Source organism: Coturnix japonica, chromosome 1, assembly GCF_001577835.2.
Source record: "Coturnix japonica isolate 7356 chromosome 1, Coturnix japonica 2.1, whole genome shotgun sequence".
Classification (NCBI taxonomy): Eukaryota; Metazoa; Chordata; class Aves; order Galliformes; family Phasianidae; genus Coturnix; species Coturnix japonica.
Genome location: NC_029516.1, coordinates 50491554 through 50500336, shown reverse-complemented (window position 1 = coordinate 50500336; position 8783 = coordinate 50491554). Strand labels below are relative to the sequence as shown.

General features: G+C 43.1%; 1 protein-coding gene across 7 annotated transcripts in view; it reads left to right on the top strand.

The window, feature by feature from the left end:
* Nucleotides 1-541: 541 nt before the first annotated feature.
* CALD1 (caldesmon 1) overlaps nucleotides 542-8783 on the top strand; it is a 175423-nt gene continuing 167181 nt past the window's right edge. For 2 of the 7 annotated variants that reach the window (XM_032443815.1, XM_015864733.2), the window contains exon 1: nucleotides 544-730. The gene's annotated coding sequence lies outside the window, so the exon portion shown is untranslated. Of the gene's footprint in view, nucleotides 731-8783 lie in introns of all 7 variants that reach the window. The other 5 variants (XM_015864723.2, XM_015864704.2, XM_015864762.2 and 2 more) reach the window with 5 other exon arrangements.

Genomic DNA, 8783 nt, shown 5'->3' with positions numbered 1-8783 from the left:
TCTTTCCATCTTTCATGTGTCTCTCCCACTGGTGTGTCTTAGCAGAATCAAGCTTGCACAGCAGAGAGTTTCTGTGTTCCCTCTTACATGTGGTGTTTGTTAAAAAATAAAATAAAAAAATCAACAATAAAGTTTTGCTATAGTGGGGAATTATTTATTTGATTTTTAAAAACCTAGTTCAGAAAGTAAATATGTTTACTGTGCTCCTTTCCATTCACTGTACTTCCTTTTTTTTAAGCTCCGTTTGTATTCAACAAGACAGCCTCTTTCTCCAAGATTAACATTTCTTATGATTGTTCCTGACAGAGGATTTACTTTCAGAGGCCCTGCTAAGGATAACCAAAAAAGGGCATGTAGCAAGACAGTTTTGGCAGCTTGCATGAATTTTCGGAGCTTTTTAGGTCTTGGTTTTCTGATGAGTGGCTTCCTGAGCATGCCTAGGGAATGACAGGCATCTCTGCAGGCAGGCTGAACCCACCTTGGCTTGTGCGTAGCCATTGGCTGCCTATTAGAATAAATTGAGGACAATGCATACCGCTGCCTGCCAATTGTAAACATAAGGGATATGTATTCACTTAGCATTGACTTTTGGGAGGGGCCAAAGCAAGGCTGTAGTTTTATTGAATAGGGCTGTGTGTGAGGCTGCTGGTGTGCCTTTCTTGCTGTGCTCCTGCCCAAGCAGCCAGTTATTCATTTCCTTCCTACTAGTTGAAAACTTTCCACCGCAGAGGTAAGGGCTTACCATACGTACTTGTTGGGGAGCGAGCCGGTCTGACTGTGTTTGCGTCGTGGCTAGATAAGAAGCATGCAAAACCTGACGAGTCGTGGAAACGCTCTGAGGTGCTCAGATACTCTTTTCCCTCTCCTCCTCTCCCTATTGCCCCTCTGTCTAGATGCTCACAGGGAGCCAAGGGGGCAGCTCTCCTGGGCTGTGCAGGGCTGCTCGCTCTCTCACTGGTGGACTCCAACATGGGGCAAGGTGCCGGGAGCAGGGCAGGGTCCCGCTCTGCATGGGATCCTGCAGTGGGACTGTCAGTGGGGCAATATCCTATCCTTTCTTTATTTTTAATTTACATATAAGAACGGAATTGCAACAGGAAGGTCTTTGGTGTGGTAATAGTGAATTGCTTTTATTTTGCAACTTAATACCTGGGCTTGCAGACTGCAAAAGCAGCCTCCCTCTGTAACTGATAGAGTAAAGCTCTGGTTAGTGTAACCGATCCGATGCTTGCTGCAGCAGATGTCTGTCATGGAAGCCTTTCACAGAAATATTGTTGACAATAGACAGCATCCATTTTTGTTTTCAGCCTCTAGCCTGCACAGCAGCATGTTGCCAGAAATTTTATGTGAAACTCTCTTTCCTGCTAAAAGGGGGAGAAAAAAAATGTGCTTGGGTGGGACCAGAGCTCTTAAAAGTACTGCTCTGTGCTGGTGTCAGTCAGATCTCAGCTCGAGGTGCCGGTGAGCAGGCTGCTCTCCCTTCCAGCTCCTTTGCCATGGGTAATCTGCAGCAAGTTGTGCAAGGCTGGCTAGCATGGTGCTCTCTGCAGCAGGGAACGTCTTAGGGAGAGGGCTGGGAAAAAGAAAGAAGGAATGATGCTAGTTGCAGATTGATACTTAGGAGAGACAGACATTGACCAAACTGCCAACCTAGCCAGCACTACAATTGGTTCTTCTCATATGTCATATGATATATCATATGGAAAACTGAACAGGAGAACTTTTAAAATGACTTTTTGTGGAATATTTATTGTCAGAGTATGCAGCTTTTATATAATTTTGCCTATCTGCGAACCCCGCTCTTGCTGAGTCATATAGGAGAACAATCTGTGAAAATAACCCATTCCCTCCTTGGCTGCAGCTCAAAGAAAACAGGCAGGCAGAGTGTTTTTTCTGTGAAAAATATGTACTTACAATAAGTCGTCTATTTTAGATACCATGCTGTGAATGATTGTGTTTGAATGGATTGCCATCAAAGAACTCTGAGACCCTGCATCCATTCTTTCTCAGTCTCGTTAAATATAGCAGTAGGCTGCTGTGTGAGCATCTCCAGATGAATGTCATACCCTTCTCTCCTGCCATCAAGAGAGACAGGGTGAGATCTTAAAGCTACATACACCCAAACTAATCAAGCAGACTGTTCTAACCTAAATTACAAATGCAGTGATGCTTCAAGGAAGTAAGTAGTCCATTTGCCAAATTAAGTTGCCTTTAAAGTAAAGCAGGGCTGAGCTGTTCTCAAGTATCTTGAGAAAGTGCGGGTCTGCCTTTAGGAGGCTTTCTGATAGGTAGGTATCTTTGATAACAAGCCTGCAACTGTTAACATAATAGCTAAATCACTGCGCTGGGGGAGAAATACTTCATGTTTCCCTGTGAACAGGATACGAAATTGAAATAATATATACTTTCTGAAGAGTCCTTTTTGTTGCAGCATGTGATGACAAGTAGATCGATTCCACATCTTTCATTCACTAGATTAGTCTTGGTGAAATCAATACCTTCATTAACGAATGCAGGCTCTGATGCTAAGCGGGTCCTGTGTTGTTTGAATGCTCTCTGACAATGAGAAACTAAAGGGTGCATTAGGAGAGTAAGGGATTTTCTGCAATTGCCAATTTAGATGCTCACAACAGTTTTCTGACATGGGGCAGCCTAAGAAAAGAGTAACTTTGCTTGTGCTTTTCTTTCTTGCCTGGCACTGACAGACCATACAATCATGTCACTGAAAACTAAGTGATTTGAAAGGAAAGAGTGCCTCTGAGTGACACTAGAGGGAAAATTGAGGTCCACTGAAACATGATTCCAGGGCCATACATACAGAGCAGGGAGACATGCTGGCCAGCAACCATTTGAACTTAGTGTTATTATCAGTGCTGTTGATTCCATGTGATGAGACCAGAAAGGTGTGTAGCAAGGCTCCTCTTGCTGGCTGCCTGCTGGGTGGTAGCTTATGTTGCATGAGGAGAAAGAAGCCAGGAAGTGTCTATCAAGAGCCTTGCAAGGAGCCCTCTTTGTTTCGCCCTTCCCTGTGTGCAGCACTGGCCCATGGGGCAATCACTGCAGAGCCAGACACTGCCACACAGTAGAAGGGTTGGAGGACCATTTTTGTTATGTGTGCTCAAATGACAACCAAAGCATAAATAAAATAAAATAAAATAAAATAAAATAAAATAAAATAAAATAAAATAAAATAAAATAAAATAAAATAAAATAAGAAATTAAAGAAAATTCACCCTGAATTATGTGCTTTTAAGCACCTCTTGATTGATGTGACCATGGTTTTCAGGGTTTGGATGACATGTGCAGGTGGAAGAGGGCAGTGCAACCCATATCCCCGTGGTGATGCTGACATTGGTTCAGCTTTTTATTTTATGTTTTTGTTTGTCAGGCAGGGATGATGGTGTACATAGGCCCTGTGTGCAGCTGCTGTACATGTCAATCTGCATTGTCACATGTAAAAAACACTCCTTGCTCTTATGGATTGCCCTGGAGAAGTTTTGCTTCCTAAGGGGAAGGTGAGCCTTTGCTCTCTTCCTTCCTTTGTGCAGGACAGATAGGATTTGAATGCCTTGGGACTGCTTAAATACTTTGATTTCTCAGTCGTTTCTCACATGAAACCCATCCCATGGGGACCTCATGTTCTAATTTTTATTAGAGACCAGTGGAGTTGTTAACCTGAATCTGCTAAGGCAGCATCTTGGTGCATTCTGATTACTACATGTGAACAAAGAGGGACAGGAAACCATATATGCATAAGAAAGAGAGGGCCATACAGCAGCATTAGCTGTCCATCTGCATGGCTTGTCTGGACTCTCCTGGGTAGCTGAGAAAGCACCAAAAAAGGTAACTGGGCAGAATGTGAAGCATAGTCTTGTGAGACTCTCATTGCCTTTGCAGGGAGCTTTATGGGAACTTGCAGAATTGAACTCCAGTTATGCAAAGCTTGAGGCAGACAGGCCTGTGGCTGCAAAGTGTAGGAGTCCATGTTCAAAGAAAACGTCCATTCTTTACAAATTGACTCCTCTTAATAACTATCTCCTGGAAGCTCAAAACAGAAAAACTGTTCCTTGCTCGATTGCTTACCTGTAGAAGTGTTCATAAGCAAGGGTTGGCTTGCTGGTTTTGTTCCTAGCTCTTGTGTGGTTTGAAATGCTAGGACTGCTGAAAATGGATTTGGGGTGTAACTGTGCTGGAAACAAGTCACCCATCTACACATAAGCACCTCTCCTCAGATGCTGGTGCTCTCTGGGAGGCTGTGGCTGTTGCGTGCCTCCAAATGGTTTGTCAAGGATTTTGCTGAGGCTGAAATTTGACTCAAAGGCATTTGAAGATCAGATTAGGTTTGACCTTTTGGGATGGAACACTGAGGTCATAGGATGGTTGAACTATATAACTATTTCTCTGTGCTTTTCCTAAAGCTCTGGTACATTTCAGCTAGCCCAGCAGTGAAGGACACACAGTATGTTGTAATTTGGGATCCCTCCCACCCCCGGGGGAGCTTGTTCTTACTTTTCTTGAAACGGATTAGATTAACAAGAAAGATTAGGGCATGTAACACTGTCAGCTAGCTGCTAGCCCTGCTACACTAGCAGTACTGTTTATTTCCAGAGTAGGAAACTACTTCATTTTTCTCCTTTGGAACTGTGCTTAGTGGTGATAAGTGGTGGGCTGGTAGCTGAGCTGCCAAGCAGATAGTAGCATTAGCAATCCCTCTTCTCAAGCATTGCTAACCAGAACCTCCCTATCAGAAGATCCTGCCTACAGAAGTGTTTAGGGGGTCTGTGCTGAAGCCAGGATGAAGTGCTCACTGTGTCTGTTCTGCTGACTTGCAGTAGCAAATAACTGGGGAAATGAGGGAAGGAGGGAAAGCAAAAAGAAGGCCAGAGCTCAAACTGCTGCAGTCATTTGATTTTTTTTTTTTCCTTTAGTCATAAATACCTGGTGAGTCACCTAATGGCTGTGTGTCTGTTTTTGAGTCTTCAAGCACAAGAAGATCCATGCCATTTTCTATGTAGCTCGTGAGGCTACCGAGCATTTCTAAAAAATTTCTAATCCCGTAATCCAAATTTAAGCACTTATTTTTGATTGATTTCAATTTTGATTGATTGAAATACCTTATTTTTAATTTATTAGTTAGAACGCACACATTTTGGCTTGTTTGCACAGTTACATATTCCTCTAGAACTGTTTTTTTCTGGCCTGCAAGCATAGAAACCCAGAAACACAGTGAAAGCAGTGGAAAGTGGGCCAAGCTCAGTTCCGTGAAACTGAGCTGAAATGCCTGGATGGGATTTCTCCAGTATTTGCAGATACGAGAGCACTTGCTGCATCTGAGAGCATCCTGTTTTCCTGTGAAGTTGTTGCACAGACAGCAGAGTTGCAGGATGTCAGATTTTGCTGGCAGCCTTGTTAGAGTGTCATTAGCTTGGAAGAGAAAATCTTGGCCATGCTGCTAAGCTTTACCTGCTTGCTCAGCTTCATGTTATGGGAGCGCTCAATGCTGTACCTCCTAGGGGTGGACTGCAGTGGGGAAAATGTGAAGGAAGGTTTCAGGCAATGGAAATCATTGCGTGTTTCCACACCCTCTTGTGTACAGAACACAAATAAAGAACGTTTCCCTTGAGACTTGCTGTGGAGGGTGTGAGGAGAAGTGTTACCCACCCGTTTGCACATTTTCTGGTTCATGTCCTTAAATGGGGAAAAAAAAAAAAAAAATCCTTGGAATTTAGCTCATAGAAGGGTTATAAATAGATTTGTGGAGATAAGGTTTTGCTGGAAATACTCTGGCTTGGGATCTACTCAGGAAAGTGACACTCTAGGCTGACAAATGCAAGGGAAAGGAGGGCTCTTGCTGGTGACTGCAAGATAGGCACATCCCCTGTTCACACTGGAAACCATTCTTCCTCCATTCATGTGGGGATCCGAGTGGCACGGCTAACTGTGCACCCCTAGCAGCTGAGTAACTCAGTGAGGGAGAGTTGCCATTTGTGATCCCCTCATGTCTGCAGGTCTCAGGATGTGCAGGAAGTTCGCTTCGCCTCCCACCCCAAAGCAGCAGTGGCTGCAGGGCCAGGCCGGGCCCTGTGGCCTGGCACAAGTTGCTGCCAGCAGGCTTCAAAGGGATCTGTGCCTATGTGGAGGGGCTGAGATTGATCCCTGTTTGTTTCTTATTTGCAGGGCTTTGATGTTCCCCTTCTCTTTCTGTGACTGCCACAGGGCATGTTACTAGCCTCTTCCCGCTTCATTCTTTTCTTTGACAGGGAGCTCTCTAATGGTGAAATGGTCCTCCTCCCTTCACCATTTTTTTTTCTTCAGCTGCAGTGTTCACACCAGTAAAACCTCTCTCTGATGCACAAGCAAAGGCAGGACTTTTCTAATCCTTTACCTTTCCAGAGCACATAGCAGAGCTTGTTGCATAGCCCAAATTATCACTGTCCAGTACAAAGCACTTGTATGAAGAACAGTTTCTGTCTGCATCTTTCCCCTAAAATAATGACCTGGTGATAACTTGTTTTCTCTCAGCAGTTTCAAAGCCAGGGGGAGAATCTGGCTTCATTCCTGTCTAGTTAAAGCCCACAAGTTTGAGAAAGAAATTCTTCAGGCTTGGCCACAAACTGTGGAAACGGGAGGTAGCTGTGTTAGCTCTGAGCTCAGGGGAAATGTTTGGCCAGCTCTCATTTACCTGTAGAGCTGAGCCTCTCTGCTGCTGGTGCTACAGGAAGTCATCCTGCACAGGGGCTGTGCTGTAGCTTTTGGTCCTGAGGGGAGAAGAGGGGAGAGAAAAGGGTTTGCTGCTGCTCTTCAGGGCTCTGGGAACAACAAAGCCCTATACATATGGTCACATCCTGCTATGGAAATTAGGGATTTCAAGCTAATTCAACCCACTTCAAATAAACTGGATTATAAAGACCGAAGTGCAACATTTTAATTGCTGTAAATATGAATAGGAGTTCTTAGGAAATTCTGATGATGGAGCTAAGCATTTCTGTGGCTTATGTATATTGCATTAACAAAAGCAGGCCAGCTGCAGAGTTCTGTTCTGCTACTCCCAGTAACTTAACACATGGGTTGTTTGAGTTCTGCTTTCACTGCACTGCTGAAAAGGAGGGAGATGTTTTAACCTGGGCATTGGCTAGTCTGATTCTAATCTTACTTCAGCAGCTGTGTGGTGATGTAAACCTTATTTCAGTTTTTAGAAATACATATTGGGTCTAATCTTAGTTATCATAATCTAAATCATGTCAGTTATTACAGTATAAATCAGAGTTAGTTTCAGAATCCATCTTTCTTTGTTTTGCTTTCTGTACATCCCCTGAAGGATGCTAGCAGCAGGGAACTGGTCAGAATTGTGGTAAGGAGAGTTCATTAGGAAATGATATTTCATAAAAGAGAGAATGCTGGTAAACCAGTAAGCCAGTGCAAATTCCACTGCTCATTTTCTCCCTGGTGATTAAAAGGCCTGCTGTAAATGATAAAGGCTGGACATTAGTTTGTTGCAGCCACAGTAGTAAATGTCTTATTCACTGGACACAGTATACAGTCAAGGAGCAAGGGCCTGGGACAATAAAAAGGAAAAGCAGCAACTGTTGTTTGCAGTTTGTTTGCTGTTTTCTCCACTGTGTGTTACGAAAAAGCTTCGTGATTATTTTTTTGTTGTTGTTCCTTTATTTAGATCCATGCAAACGGCAGTAGGTTTGTTTTGCCACTTAATCTTCCCTCCATAAAACCAGACACACGAGCCTATTTCCTCTCCTTCCCCCTACACAACACAAACAAGAAAAAGACATTTCCTCTACCAGTATAAATAAATGTTACTCTTCTGTATTCAGCATATCTCTTGTGGGTTTTTATGACTATGGGCTGGGATTAGCAGACAAAATCTTATTCTCACCCCAGGTATAAAACAAGAACGTTAACAAAAGCAGTGATTAAATGCCAGTGTTTCAGAAACAGTAGTAGGATCACAGGAGTGCAGCAAATAGGAAACGTGTGTGCATGAACAGAAATGAGTCTGGGGGAGGGCAGGAGCAGCATGCTTTGAATGGGAGTTGCAGAAGGGCTCCCAAGTGATGTGTGCACCCTGTGGGATTTTCCTCCCAGCACATCAATTCCTCCAGTGAAACCCTATGCAGATGACATTAAGATGCAAAGTTGTTAGAACACAGTTGTATTTACATTCTTGCTTCTCAGTTTGTTTTCTTTACAGTTTAGTACTTACTCTGACATCAAAATCAAAGGGAGAAAATAGCCTAGTTGCTTTTCATTTCCCAAGGAGGATAGATAAGTAACTACAACAATGAAACTATACAGTGTCTCCTCCTTGCTGAAGATGAGTCTTACAAATACAATGCTTGTGTCATATTGATATATTTAGAGGTTATAGATGGGATCCTTTAAGCTGCTGACATTTTGATGTAAACCCATAAGGGTTTTCATTGTTGGCATCATCCAGTTACTTGTATTTTGAGTATGTTTCAGCTGTTGTGATTGACTCTTCAGATGATGTAGTTGGTCACAGGACACTTGGCTAGATTTGAATTCATTCTTCTGCTCCTCAAAATTTTTATTCCTGGTCTCAAGAAATACCATGGACCTGCAACAGATCTGTGGTTCACCTTCTGTTTTCATACACATCTGGGCTTCTGCAGCTTCCAGTGAGTATGATTGATAATAAGACTTTTTGTCAGTGTTGATAAAGTAGACATACTTTCAGCTATGATGCTTTGTTTTTTGTTCTAAGAGAAAAACAATGTTGATAATACACTGATGTCTATCAGTTTGTC